We start from the raw sequence: 15,591 nt of genomic DNA, 5'->3' as shown, positions 1-15,591 counted from the left end.
TCTGTGTAGCCCTGGTTAACCTGAAACTCCATCTGTAGACCAGGCTGGCCTTGTTTCAGATCTCCCTGTCTCTGCCTCTGGAGTGCTGGGATTAAAGTGATTGCCTTATCACTTTGATGAGAAGGTCAGTTTGGTTTTTGTGTTGGTATAGTCAGATGTACTGGTATGTCCCCGGGCTGGTTAGTTTTTTGCCAACTTGACACATGCTTGGGTCATCTGGGAAGAGGGAACCTCAACTGACAAAAATGCTTGGACCAGATTGGCCTGCAGGAAAGTCTTTTCTTGACTGATGATAGATGGTGGTGCCACCCTGGGCAGGTAGTTCTGGACTGCAGGCTGCACAAATCATGGGTAGAAATCTGGGAAGCAGATTTTCTTCTTGGTCTTTGCCTTGAGTTCCTGATTGCTTGAGGGGAGTCTTAGCTTCCTTTAGGGTGGGCTATGATGCTGACTTGTAAGCTAAACTAACCCTTTCCTTCCCAAGTTGCTTTTGGTTGAGTTTTTTTTTTTTTTTTTTTTTTAATAGCAGTAGAAAGTGAATCAGGACAATTCCTCTATGGTTGTTTTTGTTGATTCTTTCTTTAACTTAAGAATCTCTGGGGCTAGAGAGATGGCTCAGTGCTTAAAAGTACCTGCTTGTCTTGCAGGGGGGACCTGGGTTCAGGTTCAGTTCCCTTCCCTTCTGATTGTGGTAGCTTCTATTTCCTTCCTTCCTTTTTTTTTTTTTTTTTTTTTTTTTTAACTTTTCCTTTTGTACTTCCAGGATCACATATATCTATGCGCCCAGCCCAAGTTTCTGTTCTCCGTGGGCCTTTCTCTGGGTTTGCCACTAGTCCTACTGTCTATCTCTGCTTGAGCCACAGTCCCATAAATAATTAAAGTAAAAGTTAGCTCCTAATGACTAGCAGAGGAGGCTTCCCTCTGACCTGATTCATTCTCTTCAAAATATCGTGGCTACTCCTGACCCTTGTTCTTGCACATGAAAACTTTCTTGGAATTTTGGTGTGTGTTACTGTCATGACTCTGAGCCATCTTTGGGGTTTCGGTTATGCCCCTTGGTAAAAGGATTATCCCACCTGAGCTTGCTGACTCCCCTTATGGAAATGTGGGTAGGGTCATAACTGAGTATCCTGTTATCTGTGGTTTGCAACTCTGCCTCAATTGTTTGTGGCCCCTGGGAATAGGAGGAGCTAGAGTATATGGGTAAGGAAGACTAGGGGAGTTGAGTTCAGTCTATTCTGCTAGGGAAAAGCATCATTCCTACTTGTGCAGGTTTGGGGGAGGAGCACCCTGCAGGAAACCCCCTCTTGCTGTGCTCGGTAAATTCACTTGGTCCCTGGTGGAATCTTGCCTCAGTCTGTTGGTTTGTTGTTGGGACCACAGCGGGAAGAGTAATTGTTGCTTAGGGCTCCCCTTGGGAAAGAGTTTATCAACAGATACATTGTTTACTTTGAGGAGAGTAGGAATCATTTTGATACTAAATATAACATAGTAATTATTTATTTGGTTTTTAAAAAGTTTCTTTGTCAGGTTGGGCAGTGGTAGAGCGCTTGCCTAGGAAGAACAAGGCCCTGGGTTCGGTCCCCAGCTCCAAAAAAAGAACCAAAAAAAAAAAAAAGTTTCTTTGTCATATTCTCCCTATATGAATATATATGTACTTATAAACACATATGACGGTGTGCTGATCTTACAACTCTGTTACATTTGCTATATATATAATTCTAAGCAGCCTATATAAGATAATAATAGTAAGATATGAAAATGATTATAGCTTTTTCTCCCCCTCCTTTTAAGTTATTCTTCCAGTCTTTGTGGTAGCAATGGTCAGTACTGTGTTGAATGGGAGTAGTGAATGCTTTTAATTTTTTAAATTTAGTGTGATGGTTTTGGTAGGGTGGAGGCAAATAGCTTTTAAAGAATCAAGCTGAGGGGTTGGGGATTTAGCTCAGTGGTAGGCGCTTGCCTAGGGCAAGGGCCCCTGAGTTCGGTCCCCAGCTCCGAAAAAAAAGAAAAAAAAAAAAAAAAAAAAAAAAAAAGAATCAAGCTGAGGGGTGGAGAGATGGCTCAGTTGGTAAAGTGCTAGCTTTGCAAGCATAAGGATTTGAATTTGGATCCCCAGAATCCATGGGAAAAGCCAGGCAAGAACCTCTAATGAGGATACTGGGGAGTTGGAAACAGGAAAATGCCTGGGGCTTGCTGGCCTGCTGGTCTTTCCAGATCAGTGAGCTCCAGGCTCACTGTTAGAAAATCATCATCATCATCATCATAAATAATAATTAATAATAACGATGAATATAGAGAGTAATATAGGAAGACACATGCCATTGTCTTTGGCTTTCATACTCAGGTACACATGTGTGCACATACACATACATAACACACACACACACACACACACACACACACACACACAAAATAAATACATTGTGGTGGCTGATCTTGATTTTCAGCTTGTTACAACTGGAAGAGGGTTCTCAGCTGAGGAACGCCTCCATTAGACTAGCCTGTGGCCACTTCTGGGGCATTTTCTTATTTGCTAGTGATGTAGACGTTCTCAGCCCACTGGGACACTACTGTCCTTGGGTAGGTAGGCCTGGGTTGTATGGGAAAGGTAGGAGCCAGGGATCCAGCCAATGAGCAGTGCCCCTCATGGTCTCTGCTTCCGTTCCTGCCTGAGCTCCTGCCTTATTTCCCTCAGAGATGGGTTGTAATCGGTGAGATGAAATAAACTCTTCCCTTCCCAAATCGCTTGGGGCCATTGTGTTCATCACAGCAACAAACACCAAAACAGAACAGAAACAAATGTTCGCAGAACTGTATTTGTCAGTCATGGAAGCACCCGTATTCTCAGCACCAGGGAGGCAGATGCCGGTGGATCTCGGACAGTTCTAGTTTAGCCAGAGTGACCCGGTGAAAGCCTGCCTCGGAAAAAGAATTCTTCTACTCGGATTAGGGTAAGATTTCTATTTCCCTCCCTTCTTTGTAAGTGATGGGACTGGAATCTGGGGCCTTTGATCTACAGCACCCCAGTGCTGAGCTACACCTGGGCCCTGATGTGGATGTTTTCCTCATCTGGTTATAGTCTTCAGAGATAAGATCTCTCCGTGTAGTTCATTTGCCTTTGTCTCCCAAGTACTGAAAGTTCAGGTGCGTAATTACCCAGATACTTGAGTTCTTCTAGTAGTTAATAAGTATTTAATCTTACCCTGTGCTTTTCAAATTTCTTGAAAAGTTTTATGGCCCTTTCCTTTAATTTGTTTATGTGACAAATATTTACAGTTTAAAAAAATGTTAAAATTATTCGTACTTCATTATGACCACCCAAGTGCTGGGATTTAGGGATGGGCTACCATGACCCACTAAATGTTAGTCTTTTACTCTGTTACATTGTCTATAAATGTTAGCTGTTCCCTAATTTCCAATAAGCATTTACTAATAAAATTTTACATGCATGTGAAAGACAGAGAGGGAGAAGGAGAAAGTGGGAAAGATTGAGACTGAATTATTCTGACCGGTCCCAAACATATTGCCTTAGTATGCCAGTTCATTTTCTGATATTTGGGGAAGGATCCTAAACTTGCAAGGCTTTTTAAAGCCTGATTTGTGACTGCAGGGAAGAAGCAAAAGCAGGAAGCCAGATTTTCTTCTTAAAGCTTTGCAAACTTCATTGAGAAATTTCTTATTTTTTTTTTTTAAATTAAGAAGCCTAGTTTCAATTCTGTTTTTTGGTTTTTTTCCCCCCTCCACACGAATCAGACATTCCCTGGTTGTCCTTTCTGAGAAGTAACTGTCTCAGACTAAGGTCTGCAGAGACAAGTGTTCTATAGTTAGAAAGATCAGCCATATCAGAGCAGAATGCCCGTGCGTGACTTGTGGGGCAGTTGGGAGCCATTCTTTCTTTAACATTTAGTAGACCCCTGTATATTTCACCTCTTGACTTTACCTTCCCTGAGATTTCACAGAAACCCGACTTCCTCTTTCCCGGCACTGAGACCACTATTCATGGGATGATAATAATCTCGACCTCGCTGAGGGAGAACCGCCACAGCACAGTGTTTTTGTACTGCCTACTGTGACTTGCTCTCGCCTGGTGTTTGGTTATGCCAGATAATGTTCAAAACTCTTTTATTTGAAAACCTTCCTCTTTTTTTTCTATCTAAACTACCATTTAAAAAAAGTCTAAACACGACAACTATCAAAGCATGCTTCAGATGTAGCTAGGAAAGCCCTTTCACTCCAGAAAAACAGATTTACGTTATCCCTCTACTCTGTCCGTTCATCTGCCTCTCCCCATGGTTCAAAGAGGAATGAGTGGCTGTCGTCCGTAGATGCTTATACATTTCTGTGAAATGACTTTGTTCCATGTGTGCATTGCACATCCCTTGTTGAATTTTCACAAGGAAGGTGTTAGCAAAGCCAGACAGCACTGAACATGTACTCAGCATCCGATGGTTCACCATGCAGCCTGCTGCTGTGTGACTTCTCCTGGGGATCCCTAACAAGCCTCTGTCCACCCAGACGCAGCACCAGTGACTGACCACAGAGAAGAAGTCTACTAATCCTAGCCTGGTGAACCAGAGTGCATTGCATGTACTGACGGAGCGTGGGTGACTCGGGCAGCTGCATCACTGAAAAGCCCAACCCAGCATGGGTGGACTACCCTTTAAAGCTGTATCCCTGGAATTTCCTGCACAGTTGGCAGGCGGCTCCACAAAAGAGTCCCCTCTCCTCCCCAAATCCTTTACTACCTATAGGACCTCTGTGGGGAGGCTCGTGGGTCTTGTTACTTTGTTGTAAGTTCACAGAACTTTCTCATTAGTCTTCGGCATTTGTCTGTTGGGGGATGTTTCAGCCAGAGGAAGCGGCTGACCAGTGCTTTTCAAGTCTCAGTTCATTTTCAGGGCAGGTTTTGGCTGACACACAGGTCAGTACCTTTTTTCATATTGGGCATATGAAAAGGTAAGTCAGCAGTGGACTGGGAGATGTGTAGGAGCCCCAAAACTAGGGCCAAACACGTAACTGGTCCAGGAAACACACCAACACTTTCTGTGCACCCCTAGTGATTCCCTGTGTTTTCGTGGAGGGCTCTTTTCTGTTAGTCATTGGTGGTCCAAGATTGGGAAGTTTCGGGTCTAGGATGTAAGTCTGAAATTTTCTAAGAAAAATTTCCATTAGTTTGGAGAAATAGAACAGTTGAGTTAAGAAGCATGGAGTTGTGCTGGATGTGGAAGTATATGCCTGTGATCCTGGCTACTAGTTCAAGGCCAACACAAACGTATGCAAGTCCTGGTTTCTTTTCTTTTTTTTTTTTTTGGAGCGATTGCTAGGCAAGCACTCTACCACTGAGCTAAATCCCCAACCACAAGTCCTGGTTTCAAATTACTAAGTAAAAGTGTCTGAGGAGGCAGCTTAAGGCAGAGTTCTTGTCTAGCATCAGAGGCCTCTGGCCAGGTTCAGTTCCTAGTACCAAAAAGAAAAGGAGTGGGCTGGGGAGATGGCTCAGTGGTTAAGAGCACTGACTGCTCTTCCAGAGGTCCTTAGTTCAAATCCCAACAACCACATGGTGGTTCACAACCATCTGTAATGGGATCTGATGCCCTCTTCTGGTGTGCCTGAAGACAGCTACAGTGTACTCATAATAAATAAATAAATAAATAAATAAATAAATAAATGAATAAATAAATGTGTTTTTTTAAAAGGAAAGGAGTGAAACCCCCTACAGTGTACTTACATATAATAACTAACTAACTAAATAAATAAATCTTTTTTTTTTTTAAAAGAAAGGAGTGCAAACCCATTGAATTGAAAGCAGGAAGGATTGCCTAGTAGTTACCTTTGTAAATAACATTATATTGAATTGACTTGTATGGTTATGGAGGGTGGACCAACACCTGCAGTGAGGGTGCTGGAGGCCTGGGGTAGCCAGCAATGTCATTCCAGTGTGAGGGCTCACCACTGACATCTTAGATATAGTATATTGGTGGGACTGAGACCCCCCAACCCCAGATGATTCTATTTTAATCCTTAGTTGATTGAGCAAGGCATTACAGAGGACATTAGACCTTCGCTTTCACAGTAACTTGAGTGTTAACCTCATTCAGAGAGGCCCTCACAGACACACCCAGTATAATGTTTGACCAACTCTCTGGGAGCCCTGTGATGTAGTCAAGTTGGCATGAAGTTAATCATCATGGTCGTCAAACTGCTAGGGTGCTTGTCAGAGCAAACAGCTCGCTAGTTGCTGTAGTGCACGCCTCGAAATCTCAGAGCTTACACAATAAAGTTTATTTCTCAAACATCATGGTGGATTTGGGTTGTGTGCACACAGCTGCCTTTGCCTGTCATTGAGAAATCTTGACCTCTTCCTTCTTGTGGTGCTCCTAGGGAATTCTGGGAGTCTTTCTCTGGATTCCCTGCATTTAGCTTACCGACGAATGGAGATAGGCAGCATGTAGAGATGACATGGAACCTCTGCCAAGACTGGGTGATCCTTGGGTCGGTTATGCTTGATTGGGCTGCCATGTGACATTCTGACTCCACTGTAAAGGAGGAAACAATGTATCCTTCTCTTGATTGTGCTGCAACGTGACATTCTGACTCCACTGTAGAGGAGGAAACAATGTATCCTTCTCTTGATTGTGCTGCAACGTGACATTCTGACTCCACTGTAGAGGAGGAAACAGTGTATCCTCCTCTTGTGCTAAGACAGAGAACATTGAACTGGTGAGCATGTATTCTCTACCAGAGCCCTAAGTGGCTTTTAGCAGGTTCATCCTTTCTGGGTAAGTTTCCTTTTTTTGTAAACTGAGGAAGATAGACCACTTGCTCTCAAGGGGACTTTCCAGCTCTGACCATCTAGTTCTGTGATTCTATCAAAACCCTGGCTGGGTTCTGGAAACACCCAGTACAGAGACTGGCTTTTCCCAGCCTAAGCGGAAAGAACATCGAACAGAGACTGTCTCACCTCACGAGATTCTTTTGAGGTTGCACTGTAGCTCTGACCTGGTTTTGTCCTTCCTGAAGTTCCCAAGAATTACGCTGACACCTTGACCCAGGGTCATAGAGTCTCCTAACTTTCTGGCAAGTGTGAGTGGATAAAAATATGGCTGTGACATGTCTTTTATTTTCTTTCCTCCTTTTCATGTTGTGAAAAGTGATGCTCCTTTGGGGGTGCTTTCTAAGATGTGTTTTAGAGAGGGGTGAGTGTTGTATACATCCTGACCCCAAGGCAAACCAGGGGAGATCATGAAAAGCTGGCTGTGTCAGAGTGACTGCGTTTATAAGCTATCTTTATGTAACTCTGGGCTTTTCCTCCTGACCACTTTGTTCCCAAAAATAATGACTCTAAGACTAACTATTTATTAATGACTACTTAGTCCAATAACCTTGGCTCTGTTCCCTAAATAGCTCATATGTCAATAATCCAGTTCTATTAAGTGTGGCACATGGCTGGTTACCTTCTTCTCAGGTTTATTTATCTGCCTCCTCAGAATTTCTAGGCAAATCTAGTGTCTGACTATTTCCCAGAATTCCTCTCTCTCTCTCTCTCTCTCTCTCTCTCTCTCTCTCTCTCTCTCTCTCTCTCCTAACTCCCACCTCCTACTTCCTGCCTCAGCTCATTGGCCAAAGGCTTCTTTATTGACAGGTGATGCTCCCATACGTTACATAAAGATTCTCTCTACACTTTTATTTTCCTGATGATCTCTTTTATTTACTCTTTTATAATTAATATATAACTCAAGATCATGTCTATTGTATTTTTTACCGCTTCTCCAGGGTTTTTATCAGTTCGGGTCAGAAAGTAAATACTTTATGAATAGATATTACTGGGGCTGGCATGTACCTCCGTAGTATCATATATGTGTAGCATGTATAAGAACCTGGACCTTATTTTGGAGGTCCAAATTCTTTAAGATAAATATCTTTAAGATAAATTTTGGAGGTTCCCAGCACCTCCAAAATTTATCTTAAAAATTTAAAGTTCAGAGCAATTGGAATTCTGGGTGTGGCTATGTTAGAAATACATGCATACATTTACCTACTTATTAGTGTGTGTGGTGTCTACACATATGCTACATATGTGTACAGATGTGTGTGTGTGTGTGTGTGTGTGTGTGTGTGTGTGTGTGTGTGTAGGTGCCTGTGCATGTAGACCTCAGAGGTCTGTTTGGATGTCTTCTGTCATTGTCACCTGAACTCTCTGAGACAAGATCCATCACCAGCTAGACTGGCTATGATCTCCCAGGATCCTGTCTCTGCCCCTACACTGGCGGTGTTAACATGCCTGCCACATGGCATCTTTCACATGGATGCTGGTGTCCTGAGCTCATGCTGTCATGCTTGTACAACAAGTACTTTTGAGATGTCTCCCTAGCACCGCTGATATTTTCAGTCTAAACTGAGCCTACACTGCAGACAGAACGAGTGAACAAGAGGCCAAGAGCAGCCATACTTCATGGTCTAGCCTGGGCTTAGGGTTTCAGAAAGGTTAAAACTAAGAGTTTGGCTGTAGTTCCCTCATATCAGAACGCCTGTGTGTGATGTGAGTTTGGCAGGAATGGGCCAGACTGCACTGGGAGGGACAGTAGTTTACTGCAGAGTCAAGCAGGTAAATCATGGCTGTCTTGTTTTGGTCTCATGGTGTGCAAGGATTAACTGAATTTGTTGTTGTTGTGCTTTGTTTTGTTATGTGTCCCAGGCTATCCTCTCGCTCCCACCCCAAGTACTGGGATTACGCCGGTGTGTTCCCATACCTGCCCCTAACTTTAGATTATCAAGTAAAAAGGAGTTGGATGTCCCGAAGCTCGCCGTCCCTGAAACACATGCTGTGATAGATCTTTCCTTAGCCCATGTTTTCAGTTTCACTGTGACGTTGTCTCTTGAAACATCTGGTTTCCTCTGCTCACCAATCCCACTCTAAAGATTAAACACAATTCAGAAGCAATCTGCAGCAAAAAAAAAAAAAAAAAAAAAAAAAAAAAAGATTACCACATCACACAGGGCAAGAGCTTTACCGGTGCAAACCAAGTGCAGCCCCCACTGTAACCCAGGGCTTGGGAGGCTGAGGAGGTGCGTGAGTTTTGGGAAACCTTGGGGAAACGAAAGGCAGGAAGACAGGAGAAGGTGTTCTGGGATGGAGTAGGCATGCGGTAAATGGGTCACCGTCATGTTTGTCACCAATGTCTTTTTAAATTTGGGACAGGCTTTCCTGTAGTTCAGCCTGGCCTCGAACTCATGTGTAACAGGATATGACCTTGAACTTCTGAGCCTCTGGCTTCTCTACCTTTTGAGACCTGTGATTACAGGTGTGGCACATGCCTCATATTAGCGCCTGCTACCACTTATTAAAAGGATATCAACAAGGGGCCCATCAGGGGTTTGAGTCCTCGGAGTTTGGCCCTAAGTCAAATTACTGGCCTCGTTCTTTAAGGTGAGCGCACGTCATTAGTTAATATTCTCAGTTAGATTGTGGTTAATTTTAACACTATCAACTTAGGAACGAATCGCACACATTTTGATAAATCTATTCTGGTAGTTTCTTCCTGTCACACAACTCCCAGAGATCTTTAAGAAATCAGCTGCTCGTTGTTGATGGGATTCCAGAACCATCTCTTTACCCAAACTGTGGGATGAAGGCCAGACAACCAACAGGATTCTCTGTGTCCTTAAAGAAATACACCTGCCTCTGACACCGGTCACTGGCTGCTGTCCAGAGGCAAAACTCTACTTTTCACTGACTTGTTTTTTTCCTCTCCGTGTTTGTATGTGTGATGTGCATATGTGTATGTACGTGTTTGCATGTGTGTGATTGACATGCATCCGTGTGTGCATACGTGTGAAGGCTAGAAGTTGATTTTATATGTCTTTCTTAATCACTCTGACCTTATATATCGAAACAGGGTTCCTCACTTGAACCCAGAGTCCACAGATTTGGCAAGTCTAGATGGCCAGCTTGTCCCTGGGATCTTCTGTTCCTCCCTCTTGAGATCTAGCACAGCCAGGGGACCGCCACAGCTGCCTGGAATTTATGTGTGTTCTGGGGATCCAAACTCTGGTCCTCATAACTACTGACCCCATGTCCTCAGCCCCTAATCCCTGACTCTAAAATCAGAAATGCGAATATGTTTCCTTACTGACTGGGGAGTAGGAAGGTGCATCCCATTCCTGACGGCAGACTCTGTCAGAGAGTGACTCCAAATTTTCTGTGTGGCTCCTTTCCTTTAACATCTGTTAAACTTACATGGACGTTTTTTAGTTTTTGTCTTGTGGAGACAAGGCCTCACGTAGCTCAGTCTGGCCTTGAGTTTTCCAGTGTAGCTGAATGATGTTGGATTATTGCTCCTCCTGTCTTTACGTCCCCTGGTACTGGGGTCATAGGTGTGTGTCACCATGCCTAGTGGATGTGTGTTTTTATTTCAGAGCCCTTGCCATGTGTGAGGGAATACGTGTCATGAAGTTGTAGGCTGTGAATGTGCTAATAACGTTGAGCAACCCTGGCAGTTTGAGCTTAAAAACTGGCATTTTATTGGGTCTGAAGAGCTGGCTCAACAGACTCATGCTTCGTGCTATTCTGGGGCAGGCATCCAAGTCATGTTCCCAGCACCATATCCATCCGGTAACTCATATTGCCTGGAAGTCCAACTCTGGGGGATCCAATGCCATTGGCCTAGTAAGCACTCATGTACACAAACCTACACACAGACACACAAACCCACACACAGACACACAAACCCACACACAGACACACAAACCCACATACAGACATACAATTATAACCTAAAACAAGACAACTAGAATTCTATCAGCGCCCTTGATTTCTGTCTGTTCATGCCCACCCCGGCCTCCTGATTCCTCTCTTTGTATTATTGCTAGTTCTACTACTGCTACTTGTTTGCAAAGTCCAGAAAGACCCGAAATGTTTTACCGCAACAACAAAATAATCGGTTTTGTTTCTCACCCAAATCGTGGAGATGAAAAGCACCATCTCCACGGCAGGCACCCTCTTTCCCAAGCTCTTGCTTTTGTACAAAAATACCAGCTCACTGCTACTTCTCTATTTAGAGATTGTGTGGTTTCAGTTTTCATTGTGTCCTTGTGGGTTTCTCTGTTTTGGTCGTCCTAAAAATGCCTCTCTTATCATTCCTCCACATAGCCACTCTCTGAAGCACCCGGTTAGCGAGCCTTCAGTGGAGTGCGGTTTGATCGTGGACACCTGTTGTCGTTGGGATGTCCTGACATCTTTCCTATTCCGACCATAGAAGGCTTAACCAGGACGTATAAAGAGAGAGAACGCAGACCTCTGTGCACCTCTCATGTGCACAGGAGTTGCCAATGTCCTGCGTGCATGGTAGAAGGGACGCTGGGATGCAGAGCCTGTATGTGGCTTCACTGTCTGTGTCAGGCACTCAGCTCTAGATGTCTGGCCCTCTTCCTCCTGACCCTGAGGTCAGACAGTAATTGACTTTACAGTAATGGTAATTCCCATTCACAGGGCCATCGTGGGGCTTAGGGAGACATCTTTAAACTTCAGAGGACAGCACTACAATCACCAGACTTGTTATTTATATATTTAAAGTGCGCACACATGCATAAAGTCAGTGTGTGTGTGAGGGTGCATGTGGGTGCATGTGGATTCGAGAGGACTGATGTCATCTTTAGAGATGCTGCACACATCCTTCAAGGCAGGGTCTCTCATTGACCTGGCCAGTGAGCGCCAGCAGTCTCCTGAGCACTGGGATTACAAAGGTTCGTCCCTAGGCCTTACATTTGCACCTGAGCTTGGGTCCCATGCCTGCAGCTATCTTATCCATAGTCACTTCTCCAGCCCCATTTGCATTATTCTCTGATCATCAGGTGCTGGCAAGTGCGCCCTGGATCTCTGTCACTATTCGTCACTGTTGTGGGGACAGGCAAAGCTCACCAATCTTGAGTTATACACGATCCCAACCCTAGGCTAGCTCTGTTCTCACGTTCTCAATTTCCAAATCTACTCACATATTTGCCCCTTTCCTACCTCCAAATCTTCTTTTTAAAAAAAAAATGACAAAGACATGGTTCTGGAAATCAAGGCCTGGAAGATCCCCAGCCCACAAACTCAGTCAAACGGTGTCATAACACAACACTATCTTACAGGCTATCCAACTTATCAGAAAGTTGTAACCTACGGGCAGACAGGAAGATACTTGTTTTTATTTATTTATTATCTATTTTGTGCCCCCATCATGTGTTTGTGCCTGAATGTGCGTGTATGTGTGTGCATGTATGTGTATGTGTGTATGTGTGTGCATGTGTGTGTGTGTGCACATGTGCCACAGCTCAAAATGTGGAGGTCAGAGGACGAATTGTAGAATTCCGTTCTTGTCTTCCACTACATGTGTTCTGAGGATCAAGCACAGGTTGTCAGACCTGGCAGCAAGCACCCTTACCACTGAGCCTTCTTCCTAGGGCCCAGTTGTTGTTGTGGTTTTGTGTGTGTGTGTGTGTGTGTGTGTGTGTTTGTGTGTGTGTGTGTGCGCGTGCGCGCGAGTGTGCACGATTTAATAAATTAACTCAGAGTTTCATTGTATAGTCCACTGACCTGGTGGTCACAGCAATCCTCCTGCCTTAGCCTCCTGAATGCTAGGGTTGCAGCATGAATCAACATCGTGCACAAAGAGATGACTTTTATAATTTATTATCTTTTAAGCTCATGCTGATGCTCACAGCTTGGGAGAGAACCACAGGGAAAGCCCTGCATTGTTGGTAGCCCTCCTCCATGCATTCCTGACTCTCTTTGGTCAAAGGAGGGAAATCTCTGAAGATAATGATTCTTCTGTGACTTCTCTCTTCCTGCTTCTGTTGGGTTGAGCTCCCTTGCAGCCTGCTGATTGGTCCTGGCAACGAGAAAGTGTGTATGCACCTGTTAGTGGCGGAGGGCAGTTTGCAGAGTTATTTCCACTAAGTTGATAAATGCCCTCCCCCACAACGGTTTTCTAGACTCCAATCACAATCAACACCTTCTTTCCAAATTCCCCAACCACACTGTTCAGGAAGTCCAGCATCTAGAAACCACAGGGAACTGTTGGACTCAACCTGTAGAAAACTGGATAGAGGTCAGCCGGCCCTCCCAGGAGCTCCGACCTACTCCAGGGTGAAGAAAGCGAACTCATATTGTGTAAATTGTACCCGGCACTGTCTCAGGAAGTATCATAGCTTCCTGATTGTGAATGCAGATAATAAAGTGTAAGGCCATAGCGGCTAAGGACGAAAGCCACCAACCCGCCAAAATGTAGAAAACGACATCTCTAAACCTCGGGTGCAAGAAAGTCATTGCAATGGTAAGGAGGACTCGGACAAGGAATTGGTTTCCTGCCAAGATCACTGGGAGCTTTGAGGATGACAGGGAAGGGCTGGGAGACTTCACTGCTGATCTCACACAACTGTTGGGTTTCCAGGGAGTCAGGACTACTGCTAGCCACTTCCGTTCCCCCATTTTCTAAGGGAAATTATGAAACAGACCTTGATAAAGGAAAAATGAATTTATTTACAGTTGGGCAAAATTGGAGAGAAAGAACCGCATTTCTTTCCTCAGTGTCTATGGTTGGGATTTATCAAAACCCCTGAGATACAGGCCAGAATATTGCAGATTTACCTTTGTCCGTTCAGCTCTTGATCTAGGGGCAGAGTGACTCAGCCCTGGGTTGCCATTACTCCTCACAGACTGCCTGGTGCTGCCACCGCCTCCTTCATACATACAAGCATACATGCACATGTATGTATTATACACACAAACATATATGAACATATATGCATTATATACACACATGCACACATATGTATTATATACACATACATGCATGTTTGTATTACACACACATACATAGTTATTGGACATTTGAAATATGACAAGTGAGTGAGGAACTGGTTTTAAATTTTTTAAATAAAAAATATTTACTTTGAGAAATGGTCTTGCTTGTGTATTCTTGGCTGGCCAGATTTGTGTGACAAAACTTTTCCTGTGGAACAGATATGTCTATTCCCCCAGCTAGGGAACCCATGACAGACCAAGGTAGGGATCCCACCATCATCCAACTTGGTGACCCAGTGAGTTTTATTGGGGTTACTACAGGGATATGGGTGAGATAATTACAGGATCAGATAATTCAAAGACAGCTGCATTACCAAAGCCATCCCAGCATGGGTGTCAACTCACAAAAGCTGGGAACCTGGAGCACACTGCACAACCTGCAGTCAGGCCAACAGGTTGGAGAATGTCCTTGCCAGGTGCCTTAGTTGGTCCAAACCTCTTCTATGTAGCTTGGCTGGTTTTTGCTTCTTTTAGGCATCTGTTCTGGTCTCAGAGTCTTCTTTGCAGTTTGGTCCTTCTGAGAGGGATTTTTAGCTTTGGTCAGTTTCAGGGACTTCCTGAAGCTATTTGTGTTGTATACCTTCCTGCCAAGGATGCTTCCCTGAAGGATAGAATGTTTCAATCTTGGAGGAAACTGTTACTGAATACCAGGTCCCCACTATGTAGTCTGTCTGTCTTTGTTAATATTCTTAAAATTACATTTTATTTTCTGTGCACATGTGTATGTGTACAGTGGTTCATGCATTTGCACAGGTAGAGGTCAGAGGGCAATTTGTGAGAGTTGGTTCTCTTGTTCCATCATGTGGGAATTGGGGGTTAAACTCAGCTCATCAGGCTTGATTGCAATCATCTTCACCCACTGAACCATCTTTTTGGTGCAAGTGTGAGGAAAGAAGTCTGGGTCCTGAGACCCACATAAAGCTGTTAGCCCTGCAGCAAGCTGAGAAGCAGAGACAGGAGCATCTCAGAAAGCTCATGGCTAGCCAGTGACATCTGCAGCAGCTAACGATAAAAGAGACCACTTTTCAGGGCTGAGGAGATGGTTCAGCTATTAAGAGCACTTATTTTGGAAGAGGATCTGAGTATAGTTCCCAGCACCTACGTGGTATCTCACAAATTTCTGCCACTCTAGTTTCAGGAGATTTGGATATTCTCTTTTGGCTTCTGTGGGCACTGGCATGCATGTGGTGCACATACATACATGCAAGCAAATACTTATATATAAAGTAAAAATGCGCACACATACACACACACACACACACACACAAAGAGAAGAAAGGGAGAGGGAAAGGGAGAGGACAGGAGAGAGGGAGGGAGAGGGGGAGAGGGAGAGCTAGCTTTTCTCAAACACTGGTGTGGACAGATGTGTGCCAGGCTTTTCTTTTTTTTTTTCTTTCTTTTTTTTTTTTTTTTTGATTCTTTTTTTTCGAGCTGGGACCCAACCCAGGGCCTTGGCGCTCCTAGGCAAGCCGCTCTACCACTGAACCAAATCCCCAACCCCGTGCCAGGCTTTTTTAACCTCCATATGTGCTCCAGGAATGCATCTTCCCACATACACAAGAATAACTTAGGAGGTAACAACACCAACAAACAAATTAGCCAAGTTTTGCCAGAGATAAAGAGGGTCATTTTATGTAGATAACAGGAGACAGGGCTAGAGAGAGGACCCAGTGGTGGACAGCATGTGTTTCCCTTACAGAAGGACCTGAGTTCAATTCCCAGCATTCATGTAAGGCAGCTTCAAC

The sequence above is a fragment of the Rattus rattus genome, chromosome 11 (genome assembly GCF_011064425.1).
Source record: "Rattus rattus isolate New Zealand chromosome 11, Rrattus_CSIRO_v1, whole genome shotgun sequence".
Classification (NCBI taxonomy): Eukaryota; Metazoa; Chordata; class Mammalia; order Rodentia; family Muridae; genus Rattus; species Rattus rattus.
Note: the sequence above shows the minus strand (reverse complement) of the source record.